Here is a 22,124-nt window from a genome sequence, read left to right as displayed (position 1 = left end):
GCACTCATTCATTCGCGTCCCTACTGTCATGGGCCGGGCAGTGCCACCATGCGCGCAGCGCTTCTATATTAGGCTACTACGCGGTTTGCGCAAATAGCATCGCCCTGACAATGATTTTTGCAGCAACGAAAAATGAGGCTAATAGCCAATATCCAGAGACACCTCATGGCATGATAGTCAAGTATGTGTGTGTTTGCTTGCACACGTGAGGGCAGGCGTCCAAGCCATATTGGTTTGACCGATTGCGTTTTGATGGTTGTCGTGCTGCTGAAGAGACCGGGTAGAGAGAGAAGGGATATATAGATGCCCATCCCACCGCTAGCCCGTGCGCGCGCGTTTGTAGCTCACATGGCCAGCGGAGGGGGGCTAATGAAAAATAAATTATACAATTATTTAAAAAACACATTCGGATGAGATATTTCATTACTGGCATAGAGTAGGTTTGCCAGTTCCCAATATTTACACCATCTTATCCATTTATGTCTCAAATCAATTCAATTCTGTTCATGCGCAATTTCCTATAGCCCTTCAATGATGAACATGAAAATATGTGATGCAGACAAGGATACAGCTGACAAAAATGGAATAACTAATTCCATTTCACCCCTGTGCCTAGGGTTAGAAAGTCATTCTAAAATTGCATTTGTGAATTTTGCAGCCTATTCTTTCAATGTTCTTCTAATACTTTTTTATATTGAAAGTTGAGGGGGGTATAGTGGCCTGAAAAGATAGACATCTGTGACTATAAATGACAATGTAACCTCAATGCCAGTTTATATAGATCCAGGTTCAGACAGGGACAGGACAACTAAAGATCATGCATCAAGATCATGGATTTACAGAGATGAGTACACATTTCAAAGTCACCCATTCACCTGCTGAGCTTGTCTAATGCACCTGTTTGCTGTTGCTTATTTACATGCCTCTGCATCTGAGTCACATGAAAAGATTGCACTCCTGTCTGCTCCCCTCTTGATAATGCGTCTGTCCTAGATTTGAACAGGCTATTCTGAAACTGTCCCTCTCTCTCTTTCCGCTTTCTCTCTCTCCCTCCCCCTCCCCCCTTCCTATTTCTTTCTATCCCCTCTCTCTCCCTTCTTTCTTTCTTTCTTTCTTTCTTTCTTTCTTTCTTTCTTTCTTTCTTTCTTTCTTTCTTTCTCTCTCTCTCTCTCTCTCTCTCTCTCTCTCTCTCTCTCTCTCTCTCTCTCTCTCTCTCTCTCTCTCTCTCTCTCTCTCTCTCTCTCTCTCTCTCTCTCTCTCTCTCTCTCTCTCTCTCTCTCTCTCTCTCTCTCTCTCACCACATCTCCTTCTCTTCCTCTGAGCTGACTTCATTGAGGTTGTCTGAAAGGATTCAATAGAGAGTCTGGTCAGCTATAGGGGACAGGCTGCTAGACAAGTGCAGAGTCTGTTACTTCCGTTCCAAACAGGGTCAAGGCTCTCTCTGATTGCTTTCGGACCATTTGTAAATGGCCACTGTTTAAAGTTTCTCTGTGGAAAGATAGTATACAATACATGCCTTAAATATACCCAGCTTCTGGCTACAGGCAGACAGACGGTCAAATGACTTGTTGACTTACTGAACTCCGATAGTAGGCTAATTTGTGCTGGCCGGATACAGACATTTTTTGAAGGAGCTGTTATTCCGCTCTCAGCTAAACACAGAGTCAACCCCACTCATAGCAGCGTCTTGGCAGAAGCTAAGACAGTAGCAGTTAGTCTGCTTTTTGTCTTGAGGCAGCAGGGTCATATTTTGACTGACTGACTGTGAGACGCAGTCTGCTCTCACCCAGACCTGCTGTTATTTTATTGCTACTCTATTTCAGTGGGTCACGACAAGTGGAGTGTAACGTAGGTTTAATGCTGGAGAGATAGATCAATAGTGATGATGGGAACACAGTCTTGCTCCCTTCAGGGTTCTGTTGGGATGCATGAGCTTTGACTGCTTGTTTTCTATTGGAGGTTGGACTGTTAGTGTGTGTGTGTGGGTGTCTGTGTGTTTGTGGAAGGGGGTGGGGGGGGTGAATGTGTGTTTTTAGCTGGGTAGGTTGTTATATTTGTTGTGTGTGACTGCATGTGTGTGTGTGTGTGTGTGTGTGTGTGTGTGTGTGTGTGTGTGTGTGTGTGTGTGTGTGTGTGTGTGTGGGGGCGTTTGTGTGTGTGGTTATACGTGAGATTCCTGAGTGAGCAGATTGTAAATGTGTTCTAAGTGCCAGTAGAGTCATGGCATAGTATGCAGTGTGTGGATGAATGAGGCCAGAGCTCTGGAAAGCTGCCTGAGGCCTGGAGAAACCTGGAGGAAGACGCCACACACACTGGCCCCGCTCCCAGCCTGTATGTGTGCAAGTGCGTGTGCATGCGTGTGTGTACATATGTACGTGTGTACATGCGTGCGTGCATGTGCGCACAACAGACTAGAGTGTGTGTTTATGACAGACGAAAGTGTGTGTAAGTGTGTGTAATTCCCTCACATACAGGTATTATATGTTTGTGCAACAGGCAGCCATGTAGTACTGCTCCCTCACTTTCCTGTGTTGGCATATATGTCTGGATAGTGTGGATCATCTTTGGTAGGATTTTATTAAACTGCTCTGAAGGATGGCATCACTCTAGCGTATAAAATAGACTTCAGACTAATGTTTTTAGGAGAAGCAACCAGCCGTTAGATGGCAAATCAAAGACAGAAAAGGCTCCTCTAGCAGGCACTCTGTAAGCAATGTGACCTTTAGCAACCTTTAGCATGGTAACAACGGAGGATAAGATCATGTGAATCAACGCTCAGGGGAACGATGGGGAGATGAAGGGTTCAGTGAGGTTTTAGTGAAGGAAACACAGGTGGCCTTTTCACACTCCTGGCCCGAACCGAGACAAACTGTGCTGGCCTGTTTCCGCATCCACCATAGTTGCTGGGACCATAGGCCTGGAAAAAAATTATGAGCCAGCACAGTAGGATTCAGGTCGGCACGATAGTATGAAAAGTGTCAAGGTGTGATCTTATTAAGAGAGAGTGGGCGGAGACAGCAAGACAGAGGTGTAGCACAGTAGCAGCACATTGAAAAACCAACGGACAATGAGAGAGAGGAAAAATGGGACAGACACAGCATTAGGAATAGCGAGAATGAGGCAGCGATAAAGAGAGAGAAAAACAGAGAGGGACGGAGAGAGAAAGAGAGGAAGAGAAAATAGTGTGTGTTGCTTAGAGGAAGCAGCACAGCTTAGCCATCACATGGAGTTGACACCAGCGTCTCGGCAGCTCCTATTAATAGGTATTAACGCTTTTCTCTTTCCTCCACTGGCAGAGGGCCCTCTCTCTCTCTCTCTCTCTCTCTCTCTCTCTCTCTCTCTCTCTCTCTCTCTCTCTCTCTCTCTCTCTCTCTCTCTCTCTCTCTCTCTCTCTCTCTCTCTCTCTCTCTCTCTCTCTCTCTCACCTGCTACTCCTGCTCTTAGAGAGGCCTGACTGCTAAGTGCAGTTTGATCAACTGTTGCTGCTCTGTGGCCATGCTCTTCTCAGCACGCTGTCTGTCAGCTGCATTCTGTAACCTTAACTAGAGAGGGACGGGAGGATAGAGAGAAAGAGGGACAGAAAAAAGTGCAGTGTTCTGTTTATACAAAGACTTGAGTTATAGTATTTGGCCATAGAAATGAGCAAGCTTTTTCAATCTCCTGGGGCCGTATGTATCAAGCGTCTCAGAGTGCGGATCTAGGATCAAGTCCCCCATGTCCATTTAATTGTATCCACTGTGATTCAAAAGGCAAAACTGATCCTAAATCAGCACTCCTACTCTGAGACGCTTGATTCGGCCTCAGTTTAGCTGTTCTCAGGTCAGGTATTAAGAGTAGGAGGCGAGGGCTACTGCAGTAGGAGTCAGTCAGAAGGGTATTTAAGACGGTCAAACGAGATGTCGTATGTCCGTGGAAACAGGAGACAGATGGACATCAATGAGGTTTCTGTGTTTGGCATCATGTGCAATTACCAGCAATAGAGCAAATCTTTCCCCATAGGGTCACATGAGCGTCTGTCCCAGTCAGAGCTGTGTCCAGCAGCAGCCCCACACTACAGGGCCATGTTCATTAAGCACCAAACATAAGAAAACGGACTGAATCAAGGAGGGACTACCTGGAGTTGTCTAATAAGAAACATTCATTTTTTGTTTTCTGTTGCAAAAACGCTTCTTAACGTTTTCCGTTGGATGCCCTAATGTACATAACCCATGGCTCAGTCACAACCCATCCTTTGCTCCCCTTCTGGGCTGAGGGGGAAAAACAGGATAATAGAAATAGACATTCTGGAGTGTACAGCACAGGAAACTGAGATGGCTCTTACAGTATCAAATGTTTAAAGGGTTAGTTTGTGTGTCCTATCTATTTTGCCCTGTCTGTGTAAAACTATCTGCCTGTTTTGTGTGTCTGTTTGTTTGAGGAGCTATTTGTGTGTTCATGTATGATGCATGCTCATGTTGGAGGTGCGTGATGGGAGGATGCACTGTGTGTTCTCTGTGTGTGTGTGCGTGTCTACTTACCACCCCCTTCTCTCTCTCCTCCTATGTCCCTCCTCCTCCCGCTGCCCTCCGTGGCGGTGACGTGTCGATGGCCTAGGGTTTAATGGTGGCCCGCGGGGGTAACTTAATTGGGATGGCCCCCTTATCAGACCTGGGATCTCTCTAATCTCAAAGGGGCCCTTATCCTGCAGAAATAAATAAGACTAAATTGACGTGAATGGGAAGGCCTCTGGTTGTGTGGCTCCCTCCTCCCTGCCCCTGCCCTCTGAGGCCTGGTGTGTCTGTTGGGGGGCGGTAGGAGGGCGGTAAGGGCAGGGCTGGGGTGAAGCAGGGGGCATGCTCCCCTCTCTGAACCGAGGGGCTGCAGTCACAGCAGTCACCCAGTTAAAGTCACACAGCGGGGCAGAGCGTGGCAGGGCGGGGTAGGGTTAGGGTTGGGTTGTGGAGTTGGAGGGGTTGAGGTGAAATACAAGATTCCCTCATTGTGTTAGCTGTTGGTTTGTAGAGAAGGTGCTCATAATTGATTTGTCTACATGTCTGTTAGTGTGTTTATGGTTGGGTGTTTTAGTGTTCCCTATGTATTAGGGCAATTCCATAGTAATGGAATTACGCTGAGACTCAGATTTTTCACTTAAAAATGTATACCAAACAAAAACCATTGATTTTAAAGTTTAACAAACCATATAACTCAATGCACAAGGACTACTTTTAACAATTTCCACAGAACATTTTACAAAAACACATTTACAGGAAGAACAGTGCAGGTACAGCGTTTGCATCTGCACAGTTTTTCCAGTAAATGTATTTTTTTATTATTATTTACTGTGTAAATTGTTCGCAGTAGTCATTGTGCATAGAGTTGTATGTTTTTTAAAACTTTGAAATCTATGGTTTTTGTTTGGCATACATTTTATAGTCACGGCCTTGTCTGCTTGTTGCCTTAGCAGCAACATCCCTGCCGTACACACCGTAGTAGCTAGCTAGCGAGATGGAGAACGCAGAGGTTATTTCTAATGAGTGCATTTCACAAGGGGTAGTTTGTATCATCTACAGTCGCATCACGATATTCTGAGATGTCTGCATATAGGCTACAGAAAGAGAATCTGCTCGTTTGAGTGGTAAGACTGACGCAACCGACTGCAGACGAAAGTCGAGGAGTGAAGTTGGGGGACGTGCATCTGCAACAGCCGAAAGTCAGATCCACACTGGTTTTCCAAATGCAGTGTTGCCATCATTTCGACCAGTTTTTTTTGTAATGTCGAAATAAACATGTTTCCAACCCCCATATCGCACACTCACAAACTGTAAATATATTGTACTATAAAAAAAATAAAAAAGTGTACTATTGTACACTGTACTATTAATTGGTTAGAGGGCCTCAAATATCACATTCATTTGTCCACTGTATACAAGAATCGCGCAGTGTTGGTTCTGTTTCAGTCAAGTCTTTGGTCAAGTTCACGTGAGTCAAACAAAAACACCTTAATGATTGGTTGACAATAGAGCCGCCCACAATGCAGGTGATGGCTTTAGGATGAAGTTGGTGAAGAGAAACTGCAGAAACTTGCAGTCGACTGCAGTCAAAACTTCATGACCTTTGATCACATGTTTTTTAAAAAGTTAATGCAGTCGTCAACATTTTTTATCCCCATAATGCAACAGACTTTGGAAGGCGACGACCAAGATGGCCACCAACTTGAAAAAAGTGATCTTCTCGAATGCGCGTTTTGATTTTTCAGGCTTGGCCCACCTACCCAAACTTGTGATTTGTTGGGAGAGTTGTCTGTCTGATTAATTATTATGTACTTTTTTTATGTCCAAGAGAATCCCAGTCTGGGATTTCCGAGACTACTACCTATCACTAGCTAACAGGGAAGAAATACAACCTAAACATCCTTTGAATATTTGTTTTTACTTTCTGTCCCTAACACTAAAACCGAAACTAAATAATATAAAAAACTAATATAAATGTTTTTATCAAACTAAAACGGAATAAATACTAGTAAATCAAGTCGGAAAAGTAACTGAAACTAAACTGAATTTCAAGTAAAAATCGAAAATGAATAGAATTAAAAACGAATATACAAACACAAAACTATAATAACCTTTGTGTGTGTGAGTGTGTGGACAGCTATCTGCTGGCTTTGCAGCTGTAAATCGTTGACTGGCAGTAATTGTGTTACTTAGGAGTCCTGGGTTACAGAGAGAGTGATGGAGGAGAGTAGGTGAGGGGAGGAGAAAGGAGTGGGAGAACGAAATAACAAGAGAGAGATGGGATGGGATGAGGCAGGGGATAAGTGAGTTTTTTTGTTGTCCGCTCTGTGGATCCTGCCTGTCTTCACACACACATTTTTTTTGTCAATGTAAACTTTGGCTTACCAAATCACATAATAAGTTACATGGACTCACGCTGTGTGAAATAATATGGGTTGACATGATTTGTGAATGACTACCCCTTCCTCTGTCCCCGATACACTATATATACAAAAGTATGTGGACACCACTTCAAATTAGTGGATTCGGCTATTTTCTGACAGGTGTATAAAATCGAGCACACAGCCATGCAATCTCCATAGACAAACATTGGCAGTAGAATGGCCTTACTGAAGAACTCAGTGACTTTCAACGTGGCACTGTCATAGGATGCCACCTTTCCAACCAGTCAGTTTGTCAAATTTCTGCCCTGCTAGAGCTGCCCTGGTCAACTGTAAGTGTTGTTATTATCAGACCTGAAGTGGTAGGCCACACAAGCACACAGAACTGGACCGCAGAGTACTGAAGAACGTAGCGCGTAAAAATTGTAAGTCCTCGGTTGCAACCCTCACTACCGAGTTCCAAACTGCCTCTGGAAGCAACGTCAGCACAAGAACTGTTCGTCGGGAGCTTCATGAAATGGGTTTCTATGGCCGAGCAGCCGCACACAAGCCTAAGATCACCATACGCAATGCCAAGCGTCGGCTGGAGTGGTGTAAAGCTTGCCGCCATTGGACTCTGCAGTGAAAATGCGTTCTCTGGAGTGATGAATCTGGCAGTCCGACGGACGAATCTGGGTTTGGCGGATGCCAGGAGAACGCTACCTGCCAGAATGCATAGTGCCAACTGTAAAGTTTGGTGGAGGAGAAATAATGGTCTGGGGCTGTTTTTCATGGTTCGGGCTAGGACCCTTAGTTCCAGTGATGGAAAATCTTAACGCTCTAGCATACAATGACATTCTAGACGATTCTGTGCTTCCAACTTTGTGGCAACAGTTTGGGGAAGGCCCTTTCCTGTTTCAGCATGACAATGCCCCGTGCACAATGCGAGGTCCATCGAACGCCTTTGGGATGAATTGGAACGCCGACTGCGAGCCAGGCCTAATCGCCCAACATCAGTGCCCAACTCTTGTGGCTGAATGGAAGCAAGTCCCCACAGCAATGTTCCAACATGCCTTCCCAGAAGAGTGGCTGTTAATGTGGTCCTCTGTAGCTCAGCTGATAGAGCACGGCGCTTGTAACGCCAAGGTAGTGGGTTCGATCCCCGGGACCACCCATACACAAAAATGTATGCACGCATGACTGTAAGTCGCTTTGGATAAAAGCGTCTGCTAAATGGCATATTATTATTATTATTATTATTATTATTATTATTATTATAGCAGCAAAGGGGGGACCAACTCCATATTAATGCCCATGATTTTGGAATGAGATGTTCGACAAAAGTATTCAGGCTTTTTCCCTTTTTCCACATTTTGTTACGTTACAGCCTTATTCTAAAATTGATTCAATAAAAAAAATCCTCATCAATCTACACACAATACCCCATAATGACAAAGCGAAAACAGGTTTTTAGAAAGTTGTGCAAATTTAGAAAAAATAAAAATACAGAAATACCTTATTTACATAAGTATTCAGACCCTTTGCTATGAGACTCGAAATTGAGCTCAGGTGCATCCTGTTTCCATTGATCATCCTTGAAATGTTTGTACAACTTGATTGGAGTCCACCTGTGGTAAATTCAGTTGATTGGACATGATTTGGAAAGGCACACACCTGTCTATATAAGGTCCCACAGTTGACAGTGCATGTCAGAGCAAAAACCAAGCCATGAGGTTGAAGGAATTGTATCGAGGCACAGATCTGGGGAAGGGTACCAAAACAATTCTGCAGCATTGAAGATCCCCAAGAACACAGTGGCCTCCATCATTCTCAAATGGAAGAAGTTTGGAACCAACAAGATGGCCACCCGGCCAAACTGAGCAATCGGGGGAGAAGGGCCTTGGTCAGGGAGGTGACCAAGAACCCAATGGTCACTCTGACAGAGCTCCAGAGTTCCTCTGGAGATGGGAGAACCTTCCAGAAGGTCAATTATTTCTGCAGCACTCCACCAATCAGGCCTTTATGATAGAGTGGCCAGACGGAAGCCACTCCTCAGTAAAAGGCACATGACAGCCCGCTTGGAGTTTGCCAAAAGGCACCTCTGGTCTGATGAAACCAAGATTAAACTCTTTGGCGTGAATGCCAAGTGTCACGTCTGGAGGAAACCTGGCACCATCCCCACGGTTAAGCATGGTGGTGGCAGCATCATGCTGTGGGGATATTTTTCAGCGCCAGGGACTGGGAGACTAGTCCGGATCCAGGGAAAGATGATCGGAGCAAAGTACAGAGAGATCCTTGATGAAAAGCTGCTCCAGAGTGTTCAGGACATCAGACTGGGGCGCGGCTCCAGATAGCGACCGGCAGCAGGTGTTTGTGTGTCTGCATGTTTTTGTTACACTTTCTGTAACTATACTGTTTGTAAAGTCCCAAGTGAGTCTGTTTTGTACAGTTCGATGTGGCAAATGTCCTAAGTGTTTTTTATGAGATCATTTGTAAAATGGAGATACTTTTTTCACTCGTTTGGTGGATTATACTGAATCTCGCTATGGGCCTTGAAACAATACTCACGGGAGTTCCTGCTACAATGGGATCGCCCGGCTTCGGTGGATAAATCCCTTAACAAGTCTGTGGAGTCTCTTCTGAAACAAATGGAAGTATTGGCAACCGATTAATGATCAGAACCGTGAAAAGGCTGGCCGTGGTCACAAACGGGGGAGGAGGGAGGTGTTCGATTACGGATTAAACATCAGCAGCAGGCTAACCGCATCCCCTTACCTTTTATAATCCTGGCGAACGTGCAATCCTTGAGGAATAAAACAGACAAGTTGCAGGCAAAGGTCAATCATCACGAGTACAGAGACACCTGTTTTATGGCTTTTACTGAGACTTGGCTGACTGACGCAGACATGGACTCGTCTTTGGAGATAAACAGATGTAGGTGTCCGTTCTGACTGGACCGGGACGGCGGTGCGACTGGGAAATCACAGGGGGGCGGAGTCTGCTTGTACATCAATCACCAATGCTGCAACAATGTAACTGTCCGTGAGAGACTATGTCTACCTGATATTGAACTTCTGTCAGTAGGTTGGACACACAACATTTTGAACAACGCTTTTTTAGGATAAAAACTAGTTCATTGCATCCGCCGTGGATCCCAGTTTCATAATATTACCATATGTCCCAGCTGCTTGCTGTAGTTTGGAAGTAATCACGAAAAAACTGGCCTTATTTTAGGGCATTTTTCACCCTGCCAGCTCCTATTAGTTCTATTGAGCACCGTGGCACCAACTCACCTTCCGAATGTTTTATTCCCAGCCCATTGTTCTACGTCACAATGCCTGCTTCGCTATTGTTGGCAATGAGACCTGCCCAGGTTGAATCAATTGCTGGTAGTTAAAACGTCAACAACAACAAAAAATTACTTATGGAACTCTGAGGTCGTCCCATTGTTTCCTATAGGGGAAATATAGGTATGTCTGTCTATTTCGCCAAATATCTCGCAATGTGTATATTTAGATTTTTTCAAGTTGGGCACCATTTTAATCATGAGAATCTCCTCTTTCTAATTATGTAAAGCTGGGCAGCGTACTCCGTTGTCGTCAAACGCTAGCCCCAAAATACTTTTTGCCCTTGGAACACTGAGTTCCCCCCATTGTTTTCCTATGGAGAGGCATGCTGGTATATTTTGCCAAATATCTCGCAATGTGTATATTGTGATTTTTTTCAAGTAGGACACCATTTTAATCACAACAATCTTCTCTTTCTAATTATGTAAGGCTGGGCAGCGTACTCCGTTGTCATCGATTGCTAGACCAGAAATAGTCAGAAGTTGCCATTTTTCACTACTTCCTCATTATGCAGACATAAGCACAGTTGACACCATCGAGGTGTGGATGTTTACTTTCTACACAAATTGTTATTTTTCAGTTTCGTCCTAAGAACAGATTGTAGTGGTAAAATGAAAAGGTATACATTTCTTGGTGCCATTTAGGCTAAATGGAATTCTAAGTATAATTCCAGTCAAAATAGGCTCTGCGAACGTTCGATTCAATTAATTTGCTATGGGCTCGCGCTAGTGTTCCAGCTTAGCCAACGTTCTATTGCCATTTTCAGCCTTGGGTGAATTTTGACTCGTTCTATTGTCCAGCGTACTGTCAGTGTCTGTAAGACCTTTCTATCTCACAAGAGTTTCCCCAAATATTTATCACGGTCGTTTACATTCACCCTAAAGCCAATCTTATTTATACTGTGACACAGAAACTACAATCTGTGTCTCCCGATGCCCCCAATAATATTTTATGAGATTTGAATCACTGTAACATGAAGAAAACTCAGAATAACAGCTTTCAATATGTCACCTGCCCTACACGCCTCAACAAGACCCTGGACCTACAGTTGAAGTCATTAAAACTCGTTTTTCAACCACTCCACACATTTCTTGTTAACAAACTATAGTTTTGGCAAGTCGGTTAGGACATCTAATTTGTGCAAGACACAAGTAATTTTTCCAACAATTGTTTACAGACATTATTTCACTTATAATTCACTGTATCACAATTCCAGTGGGTCAGAAATTTACATACATTAAGTTGACAGTTCCTTTAAACAGCTTGGAAAATTCCAGAAAATGATGTCATGGCTAACCCGAAAGGCCGCTCAGCAAGGAAGAAGCCACTGCTCCAAAACCGCCATAAACAAGCCAGACTACGGTTTGCAACTGCACATGGGGACAAAGATCGTACTTTTTGGAGAAATGTCCTCTGGTCTGGTCTGGTCTGATTAAACAAAAATAGAACTGTTTGCCCATAATGACCATTGTTATATTTGGAGGAAAAAGGGGGAGCTTGCAAGCTGAAGAACACCATCCCAACCGTGAAGCACGGGGGTGGCAGCATCATGCTGTGGGGGTGCTTTGCTGCAGGAGGGACTGGTGATCTTCACAAAATATATGGCATCATGAGGAAGGGAAATTATGTGGATATATTGAAGCAACATCTCAAGACATCAGTCAGGAAGTTAAAGCTTGGTCGCAAATGGGTCTTCCAAATGGACAATGACCCCAAGCATACTTCCAAAGTTGTGTCAAAATGGCTTAAGGACAACAAAGTCAAGGTATTGGAGTGGCCATCACAAAGCCCTGACCTCAATCCTATAGAAGATTTGTGGGCAGTACTGAAAAAGCGTGTGCAAGCAAGGAGGCCTACAAACCTGACTCAGTTACACCAGCTCTGTCAGGAGGAATGGGCCAAAATTCACCCAACTTATTGTGGGAAGCTTGTGGAAGGCTACCCAAAACGTTTGACCCAAGTTAAACAATTTAAAGGCAATGCTACCAAATACTAATTGAGTGTATGTAAACTTCTGACCCACTGGGAATGTGATGTTAGAAATAAAAGCTGAAATAAATCATTCTCTCTACTATTATTCTGACATTTCACATTCTTTAAAGAAAGTGGTGATCCTAACTGACCTAAGACAGGGAATTTTTACTAGGATTAAATGTCAGGAATTGTGAAAAACAGAGTTAAAATTATTTGGCCAAGGTGTATGTAAACTTCTGACTTCAACTGTATGTTATGGCTCCATCAGAGGGGCCTACAAGTCTATAGCGAGAGCCCCGCTCTGCTCATCTGACCACAACACAGTGCATCTTCTGCCTCTCTATAGGACTGTGCTGAAGAGGAAGAAAGCGCAATAGCGGGAAGTGAAGGTTTGGACCAATGAAAGCAATCTGGCATTCCAGGGCTGTTTTGATTGCACAGATTGGGCTGTTTCAAGACTCTAGCGACAATATAGATGACCTCACTGATGTGGTGTGCAGTTATATCTCCTTCTGTGAAAATACAGTGATCCCTAGCAAAAAAAAATATATTTATCCCAACAAAAAGCCTTGGGTTACCAAGTCATTGAAGGGCTTATTGTGTAAAAAGAATACTGCTTTCTATGAGGGCAATGCGACTGCTAAAAGGGAATCTAGAATTGAGGTGAGATCAGAAAACAAGAAGGCTAAACTGACATATAAGGAGAAGATTGAGGTTGAACTCAGTAGCAACAATCTTAGGGCTGCCTGGAATGGAATGAGATCTATGGATGGGCTACAAGACAAGTGAAACAAGATTATACAGGTTGATGGTTTTAACTCAAACAAAGGACTGGCTGATGAGCTAAATGGTTTTTATCTCAGATTTGACAATCAGAACATTAGTGGTGAAATTACTGAGATGCTACTCCCAAAATGGAATTTAGCATCCAGAGTGTCACCAGCCTATAAAGACAGACCAAAGTTAAAAAGAGCCCAGGACCAGACAACATTGGTGGACAGGTACTTTTTTTTGTGGACAGGTACTTAAGTAATGTGCAGAACAACTAAGTGGCATTTTCATCACATGTTCATGCTCTCACTCAAGCTGCAGGAGGTGCCAAAACTCTGGAAGCATGCTACTGGTGTTCCCATGGCAAAAAGCAAATCCCCCAAGGTGCTAAATGACTTTAGGCCGGTGGCACTGACATCCTTGGTGATGACATCATTTGAGAAGCTAATCAAGAAGGATGTACTGCGTCAGGTTGAGAATTCCCTGGACCCCCTGCAGTTTGCTTACAGGGCCAAGTGGGGGGTTGAGGACTCCACTCTAACCCTACTCAACTTCCTCTACAAGCACCTGGAGGAACCCAAAAACCCATGCAAGGGTTCTGTTCATCGACTTCTCGTCGGCCTTCAATACTATCCAGCCTCACATACTGGCAGAGAAGCTCTTCTCCCACTTCAAGCTGGACGTGAGCATTGTGGGCTGGATAGTGGACTTCCTTACCGACCGGTCCCAACAAGTGCGAGTAAATTACGTCACGTCAAAGCAGCTCTGCTCCTCCACCGAATCCCCACAAGGTTGCGTGCTCTCTCCTCTCCTGTACATACTATACACTAATGACTGTCGTAGCGAATATGAAAACAGGCACATCATCAAGTTAGCTGATTACTCTGTCATTGTCAGTCTACTACAGGATGGAGAGTCTGAGCATGGGCCTCTGGTAGATGACTTTGTGTCATGGTGTGAGAACTGCTTCCTCCAACTGAATGTCTCCAAAACTAAAGATATGGCCATTGACTTTATAAGGCAGCCACTGAACCCCACACCTGGTCAGTACCTACAAGTACCTGGGAACAGCGCTGGACAACAAGTTGACATTTGAGGAGAACACAGATGCCATCTGTAAAAAGGGACAGCAGCGGCTTTTTGTTGTTGTTGAGAAAGATGAATTATTTTAATGTCAGCTTGACAATGATGACACTGTTTTACAGGAGTTTTATTGAATCCGTATTGATGTTCTTGATGGTGGCCTGGTTTGGCAATCTTAATGTTTGCAACAAAAATAGGTTGGACAGGGTGGTTAAGGTGGCCAGCAAGGTCATAGGGGTGCAACAGGCACAGCTCTCAGTGACATTCAGAAAGCAAGTGGTGAGGAGAGCTAACAGTATCCTAGACTGTCCTGATCACCCCCTCCTCGACAATTTTGTGCTTCTCCCCTCAGGTCGTCATTTTAGACTTCCCAAACTCAATAGCAACAGATACAATAACTATTTTATCCCACAGGCCATAAACCTTCTGAATCTGCACATCAAATGAAATGTCTATTTATTGTTGCACTTTTGCAAAATGATTGCTCCTTTTTATCGATCTCATTGTTTCATGTTATGTGTATATCGGTTGTATGGTTGTCACTGTTTTTAATGTTGTTGTTTTTTATTGTTTAACCCTGACTGCACAATACATTTCCCAATTGGGACTATAAAGATAACTTGAACATTAAAGTCTATGAATGTCCTTGAGTGGCCCAGCCAGAGGCCGGACTTGAACCCGATCGAACATCTCTGGAGAGACCAGAAAATAGCTGTGCAGCGACGCTCCCCATCCAACCTGACAGAGCTTGAGAGGATCTGCAGAGAAGAATGGGAGAAACTCCCCAAATACAGGTGTGCCAAGCTTGTAACGTCATACCCAAGAAGACTCGAGGCTGTAATCGCTGCCAAAGGTGCTTCAATAAAGTACTGAGTAAAGGGTCTGAATACTTATGTAAATGTGATATTTCAGTTTTTTATTTGTATTTTTTATTGCTTTGTAATTATGGGGTATTGTGTGTAGATTGATGAGGGGGGGGGGGGGAAACTATTTATACCATTTTAGAATAAGGCTGTAACTTAACAAAATGTGGAAAAAGTAAAGGGGTCTGAATACTTTCCGAATGCACTGTACAACATACTGAATGTATGGTCCCTCAGTGAAGTATTTAATTTCAAGCACAGATACAACTACAAAGACCAGGGTCCGAGGAGCTTTTCGAAAGCCTCATAAAGAAGGGCAGTGATTAATAGTAACAATAACTAATCAGACATTGAATATTTATTTGAGCATGGTTCAAGTTAATAATTATGCTGTGAATGATGTACAGTATTAAACCACCCAGACACATCAAAGATACAACCTTCCTTCTGAACTGAGCTGCAGGATAGCAAGGAAACTGCTCAGGGATGACACCATGAGGCCATTGGTGATTTTAAAACAACTACAGACTTCAATGGCTGTGATGGGAGAAAACTGAGAATGGATCGATGAACAACATTGTAGTGACTCCACAATAATGACCCCCCCCCTCCAAAAAAATACAGAATACAAATATTCCAAAACATGCATCCTGTAAGCAACAAGGCACTAAAGTAATAAATCATATCAAATCAAATCAAAATGTATTTGTCACATACGCGTGTTTAGCAGATGTTATAGCGGGTGTAGCGAAATGCTTATGCTTCTAGCTCCGACAGTGCAGTAATATCTAACAATTACACAACATATACCCAATACACACAAAAAAGTAAGGAATGGGATTTAAGAATATATACATATATGAACAGGCAATGACAGAGCGGCATGGACTAAGATACAGAAGAATATTATAGAATGCAGTATATACATATGAGATGAGTAGTGCAAGATATGTAAACATTATTAAAGTGGCCAGTGATTTCAATAGGCAGCAGCAGCCTCTAATGTGCTAGTGATGGCTATTTAACAGTCTGATGGCCTTGAGATAGAAGCTGTTTTTCATTCTCTCGGTCCCAGCTTTGATGCACCTGTACTGACCTCGCCTTCTGGATGATAGTGGGGTGAACTGGCAGTGGCTCGGGTTGATGATGTCCTTGATGATCTTTTTGGCCTTCCTGTGACATCGGGTGCTGTATGTGTCTTGGAGGGCGGGTAGTTTGCCCCCGGTAATGCGTTCGGCAGACCGCACCACCCTCTGGAGAGCCCTGCGGTTGTGGGCGGTGCAGTTGCCGTAGCAGGCGGTGATACAGCCCGACAGGATGCTCTCAATTGTGCATCTGTAAAAGTTTGTGAGGGTTTTAGGTGATAAGCCACATTTCTTCAGCCTCCTGAGGTTGAAGAGGCTCTGTTGCGCCTTCTTCACCACACTGTCTACGTGGGTGGACCATTTCAGTTTGTCGGTGATGTGTACGCCAAGGAACTTGAAGCTTTCCACCTTCTCCACTGCGGTCCCGTCGATGTGGATAGGGGAGTGCACCCTCTGCTGTTTCCTGAAGTCCACGATCATCTCCTTTGTTTTGTTGATGTTGAGTGAGAGGTTCTTTTCCTGGCACCACACTTGGAGGCGTGCTTGGCCACGCAGTCATGGGTGAACAGGGAGTACAGGAGGGGGCTGAGCACGCACCCTTGTGGGGCCCCAGTGTTGAGGATCAGCGAAGTGGAGATGTTGTTTCCTACCTTCACCACCTGGGGGCGCCCCGTCAGGAAGTCCAAGACCCAGTTGCACAGGGCGGGGTTCAGACCCAGGGCCTCGAGCCTAATGATGAGCTTGGAGGGTACTATGGTGTTGAATGCTGAGCTATAGTCAATGAATAGCATTCTTACATAGGTATTCCTCTTGTCCAGATGGGATAGGGCAGTGTGCAGTGTGATGGCAATTGCATCGTCTGTGGATCTATTGGGGCGGTAAGCAAATTGAAGTGGGTCTAGGGTGACAGGTAAGGTAGAGGTGATATGATCCTTGACTAGTCTCTCAAAGCACTTCATGATGACAGAGGTAAGTGCTACAGGGCGATAGTCATTTAGTTCAGTTACCTTTGCTTTCTTGGGTACAGGAACAATGGTGGCCATCTTGAAGCATGTGGGAACAGCAGACTGGGAAAGGGAGAGATTGACTATGTCCATCAACACACCAGCCAGCTGGTCTGCGCATGCTCTGAGGACGCGGCTAGGGTTGCCGTCTGGGCCGGCAGCCTTGCGGGGGTTAACATGCTTAAATGTCTTAATCACGTCGGCCATGGAGAAGGAGAGGCCACAGTCCTTGGTAGTGGGCCTCGTCAGTGGCACTTTGTGTTCCTCAAAGCGGGCGAAGAAGGTGTTTAGCTTGTCTGGAAGCGAGACGTTGGTGTCGGTGACGTGGCTGGTTTTATTTTTGTAGTCCGTGATTGTCTGTAGACCCTGCCACATACGTCTTGTGTCTGAGCCGTTGAATTGCGACTCCACTTTGTCTCTATACTGATGTTTTGCCAGTTTAATTGCCTTGCGGAGTGAGTAGCTACACTGTTTGAATTCTGCCATATTCCCAGTCACCTTGCCATGGTTGAATGCGGTGGTTCGCACTTTCAGATTTGCGCGAATGCTGCCATCTATCCATGGTTTCTGGTTAGGGTAGGTTTTAATAGTCACAGTGGGCACAACATCACCTAAACACTTCCTGATAAACTCCGTCACTGTTTCAGTGTATATGTCTAAATTATTTTCGGAAGCTACCCGGAACATATCCCAGTCCGCGTGATCAAAACAATCTTGAAGCGTGGATTCCGATTGGTCAGACCAGCGTTGAATAGTCCTTAGCACGGGTACTTCATCTTTGAGTTTCTGCCTATAGGAAGGGAGAAGCAAAATGGAGTCATGGTCAGATTTGCCGAAAGGAGGGTGGGGGAGGGCCTTATAACCCTCCCGGAAGTTTGAATAGCAGTGGTCGAGGATTTTAGCAGCGCGAGTACAACAGTCGATATGTTGATAGAACTTCGGCAGCCTAGTCCTCAAATTTGCTTTGTTAAAATCCCCGGCTACAATAAATGCAGCCTCAGGATATGTGGTTTCCAGTTTGCATAAGGTCCAGTGAAGTTCTTTGAGGGCCGTTGTGGTATCGGCTTGAGGGGGGATATACACGGCCGTGACTATAACCGAAGAGAATTATCTTGGGAGATAATACGGTCGGCATTTGATTGTGAGAAATTCTAGGTTGGGTGAACAAAAGGACTCGAGTTCCTCTATGTTACTACAATTACACCATGAGTCGTTAATCATGAAACACACACCTCCGCCCTTCTGCTTCCCAGAGAGATATTTATTCCTGTCTGGCTGGACCGATTTCGACAGAATATCCCAAGAGAGCCATGTTTCCGTGAAACAGAGTATGTTACAGGCCTTGATGTCTCTCTGGAAAGAAATCCTTGCCCGTAGTTCGTCGACTTTGTTAACCAAAGATTGAAGATTATCGAGTAGAATACTTGGAAGCGGTGGGTGGTGTGTGCGCCTCCTAAGTCGGACCAGCAGGCCTCTCCTCCACCAGCGATGTTTTGGGTCAGCCGCTGGAATCAGTTCAGTTGCCCTGGGGAGAGCAAACAAAGGATCTGCTTTGGGAAAGTCGTTTTCCTGGTCGTAATGCTGGTGAGGTACCGCCGCTCTGATATCCAATAGTTTTTCCAGGCTGTATGTAATGATGCAAAACACTTTCTGAGCTAATAATGTAAAAGATAATACATAAAAAAACAAAATACTGCAAAGTTTCCTAAGAGCTAGTCGCGAGGCCGCCATCTTCGTCGGCGCCAGGTACACACAGTACTGCAACAACAACAAAAAAACACTGCAAAGGAATACACTTTTTGGCCTAAATGCAAAGCCTTATATTTGGGGCAAATCCAACACATCACTGAGTAACTGCCTCCTTATTTTCAAGACTGGGGAGTTTTTCAGGATAAAAGAAATGGGATGGAGCTAAGCACAGGCAAAATCCTAAAGGAAAACCTGCTTCAGCCTGCTTTACACCCGACACTGGGAGAGGAATTCACCTTTCACCTACAACACAAGGCCAAATCTACACTGGAGTTGCTAACCAAGAAGACAGTGAATGGCCAAGTTACCAGTGGCCAAGCTACAGTTTTGACTTAAATCTGCTTGAAAATATATGGCAAGACTTGAAAATTGCTGTCTAGCCCTGATCCCAAACACCTTGACAGAGCTTGAAGAATTTTGAAAAGAGTGGGCAAATATTGCACAATCCAGGTGTGCAAAGCTCTTAGGCTGTGTTTTACACAGGCAGCCCTATTTTGATATTTTTTCCACTAATTGGTCTTTTGACCAATCACATAACATCTTTTCACATCATATATTTTTCAGATCTGATTGGTCAAAAGACCAATTAGTGGAAAAAATATCAAAATAGGGCTGCCTGTGTAAACACAGCCTTAGAGACTTACTCAAGAAGACTCAGCTGTAATCGCTGCCAAAGGTGTTTCTAACATGTATTGACTCAGGGGGATGAATACTTATCTAATCAAGGTACAGCTAACTGACAAAATAATGGAAACGCTTGAGTAAATTAGGGATACAAAGTATATTGAAAGCAGGTGCTTCCACAAAGGTGTGATTCCTCAGTTAATTAAGCAATTAACATCCCATCATGCATAGAAAAATGCTGGGCAGGCCATCATTTTAGCTACCATGGCTAAGACCCCATCCACAGGGCACGGGTGGTCACTGAATGGTTTGATGAGCATAAAAACAATGTAAACCATATGCCATGGCCGTCTGTCACCAGATCTCAACCCAATTGAACACTTATGGGAGATTCTGGAGTGGTGCCTGAGACATCATTTCCACCACCATCAACAAAACACCAAATTATGGAATTTCTCATGGAAGAATGGTGTTGCATCCCTCCAATAGAGTCCCAGACCCAAAAAAATTATACACTATCAATTTTTAGATAGTTTAGGATGATTTTGACTTGCATTGGATGTATGCTACAAATGCTAAAACGTGAGCATTTGAAACCGTGGCCAGGTAAACAAAACCAAAGCATGGATTGCTGTCATACAGTACTTTGTGCATAGACTGCTTACAGGGTAAGGAAACCCAATGTCATTTTCGAATTTGGGTGAACTATCCCTTTAAGCAGCATATTAATCAAACAGCATAGCAGGCAGGAGACAAGAACTGCAGCCCCAGCTATGTGCTATGAAGCCTGTGTGAAGCTTAAAGCTGACAATCTGCTTTTTAAGGAGAAGAAAGTGTATGCATATGGAGCTTCTCTGTGTGCTGAAACACGCATGGTGGTAGAATTTGATTTTAATGAGAGATAGCCACAGTGTGAGGATACTATCAAGAGCAGGCAGGCAGGCAGGGTTGACTCTCCTCTTAGATAATCAGGGATAGATTACACTCTGTGAAATGACTGCCTGGAAGAAGACATGGAGCGCTGTCGTGTGATTTGTACGTGGGTCTGGAGGGTATAAATCCACACAGGCACCCTATTCCCTATATAGTGCACTACTTTTGACCAGAGAACTATGGGGTTAGTGCCAGGCAAGCACAGTACTTGCCAGTGTTCAGGAGTAAAGATGTTGTCAGATGTTAGCTATCTATCCCATAGAGCAGGGAAGGATACTCAAATCTGACTCTGAGCCTGCTGGTTGTCTTTTCTTCCTGGTAGTTGATTGACTGATTGAATGATTAATGTCACAGATTGACCAGATTCTTCTCACTTGGTGTCCCAAGTCTGAATCAACCCTTGATTAGAGGCTCAGAATGAAAATCAGCATCAGCACAATGGTTCTGACCTCAAGGGCCGGGAAAGGAAACATGACAGTGGGTTATACGGTTAGTGTCTTTGCACACTGGGTGTGTGAGCATGTGCGTGCGTGACAGGGTTATTGATTGGTTTGAACCAGTCTTTTAATTGGCTTTGTGTCAGTAAGTACCCTCCCTGCTGAGCGTGCTCAGCACCCACACTCCTGACCAAGTCAAACTTCACTTCTTGCTTCACGCAGAGAGGAAGTAAGTTACTTTGCCATTACACTGTGTCATTTTATCTCAGAATCTACTGTATTCTACCTACTGTATAATATGTAATTTAGCTTGGGAGTATGTTCCCAAAGCATGCTGGATGTCATTTGGTGTCATTAACACACGTCATGTTACAGTTTTTAGCCTATAGACCTTGAATGAATTGAATGCTCAGTGACCATTCAGTACACTGTGAAATGTCAACAGAAATCTAGTTCGTAAGGACAGTTCACTTCTCTTCACTACAGTTTCCTCTCCATCTCATTCTCACCCGCTCTAACCTCTCCAATTAAATTAATGACAGAGACCGTGTTCGTGAATGTTTTTCCACCCTGTGACAACTTCAAGTGCTTTTGTGCTTAAAGATTGGATTTATAAATACACTCCAACACACAGTTCTGCTGAAAGATCTAATTGGAGAAGCTGTGCAAAATGGTTGCCATGCCAGTGACACCAGTAAACCTGTGTACTCCCTCTACAAGTGCGAGTTGTGTGTAGGTCCACTGTCACGTCTCTGAACTGTCAACAGCATACTGAAACAGCAGCATACTGAAATACTGAAACAGCAGCATACTGGAATACTGAAATGGCAGCATACTGAAACACCATTCTGAAACGATATACTGAAATGGCAGCATACTGAAACATAATATACAGTACCAGTCAAAAGTTTGGACACCTACTCATTCCAGGGTTTTTCTTTATTTTTACTATTTTCTACATTGTAGAATAATAGTGAAGACATCAAAACTATGAAATAACACACATGGAATCATGTAGTAACCAAAAAAGTATTAAACAAATCAAAATATATTTTATATTTGAGATTCTTCAAAGTAGCCACCCTTTGCCTTAATGACAGATTTGCACACTCTTGGCATTCTCTCAACCAGCTTTTCAATTAACAGGTGTGCCTTGTTAAAAGTTAATTTGTGGAATTTCTTTCCTTCTTAATGCGTTTGAGCCAATCAGTTGTGTTGTGACAAGGTAGGGATGGTATACAGAAGATAGCCTTATTTGGTAAAAGTCCAAGAACCATATTATGGCAAGAACAGCTCAAATAAGCAAAGAGAAACGACAGTCCATCATTACTTTAAGACATGATTGACATGGTCAGTCAATCCGGAAAATTTCAAGAACTTTGAAAGTTTCTTCAAGTGCAGTCG

At 44.0% G+C, this 22,124-nt stretch overlaps 1 protein-coding gene across 2 annotated transcripts in view; it reads left to right on the top strand.

Annotated features, from left to right (window-relative positions):
• The window catches only part of LOC121545507 (nucleolar protein 4-like), a 172,024-nt gene that overhangs the window by 902 nt on the left and 148,998 nt on the right, over positions 1-22,124 (top strand). The gene's annotated exons all lie outside the window — the stretch shown is intronic.

The sequence above is a fragment of the Coregonus clupeaformis genome, chromosome 30 (assembly GCF_020615455.1).
Source record: "Coregonus clupeaformis isolate EN_2021a chromosome 30, ASM2061545v1, whole genome shotgun sequence".
In the NCBI taxonomy this organism is placed as follows: Eukaryota; Metazoa; Chordata; class Actinopteri; order Salmoniformes; family Salmonidae; genus Coregonus; species Coregonus clupeaformis.
This window is presented reverse-complemented; position numbering and strand designations above follow the sequence as displayed.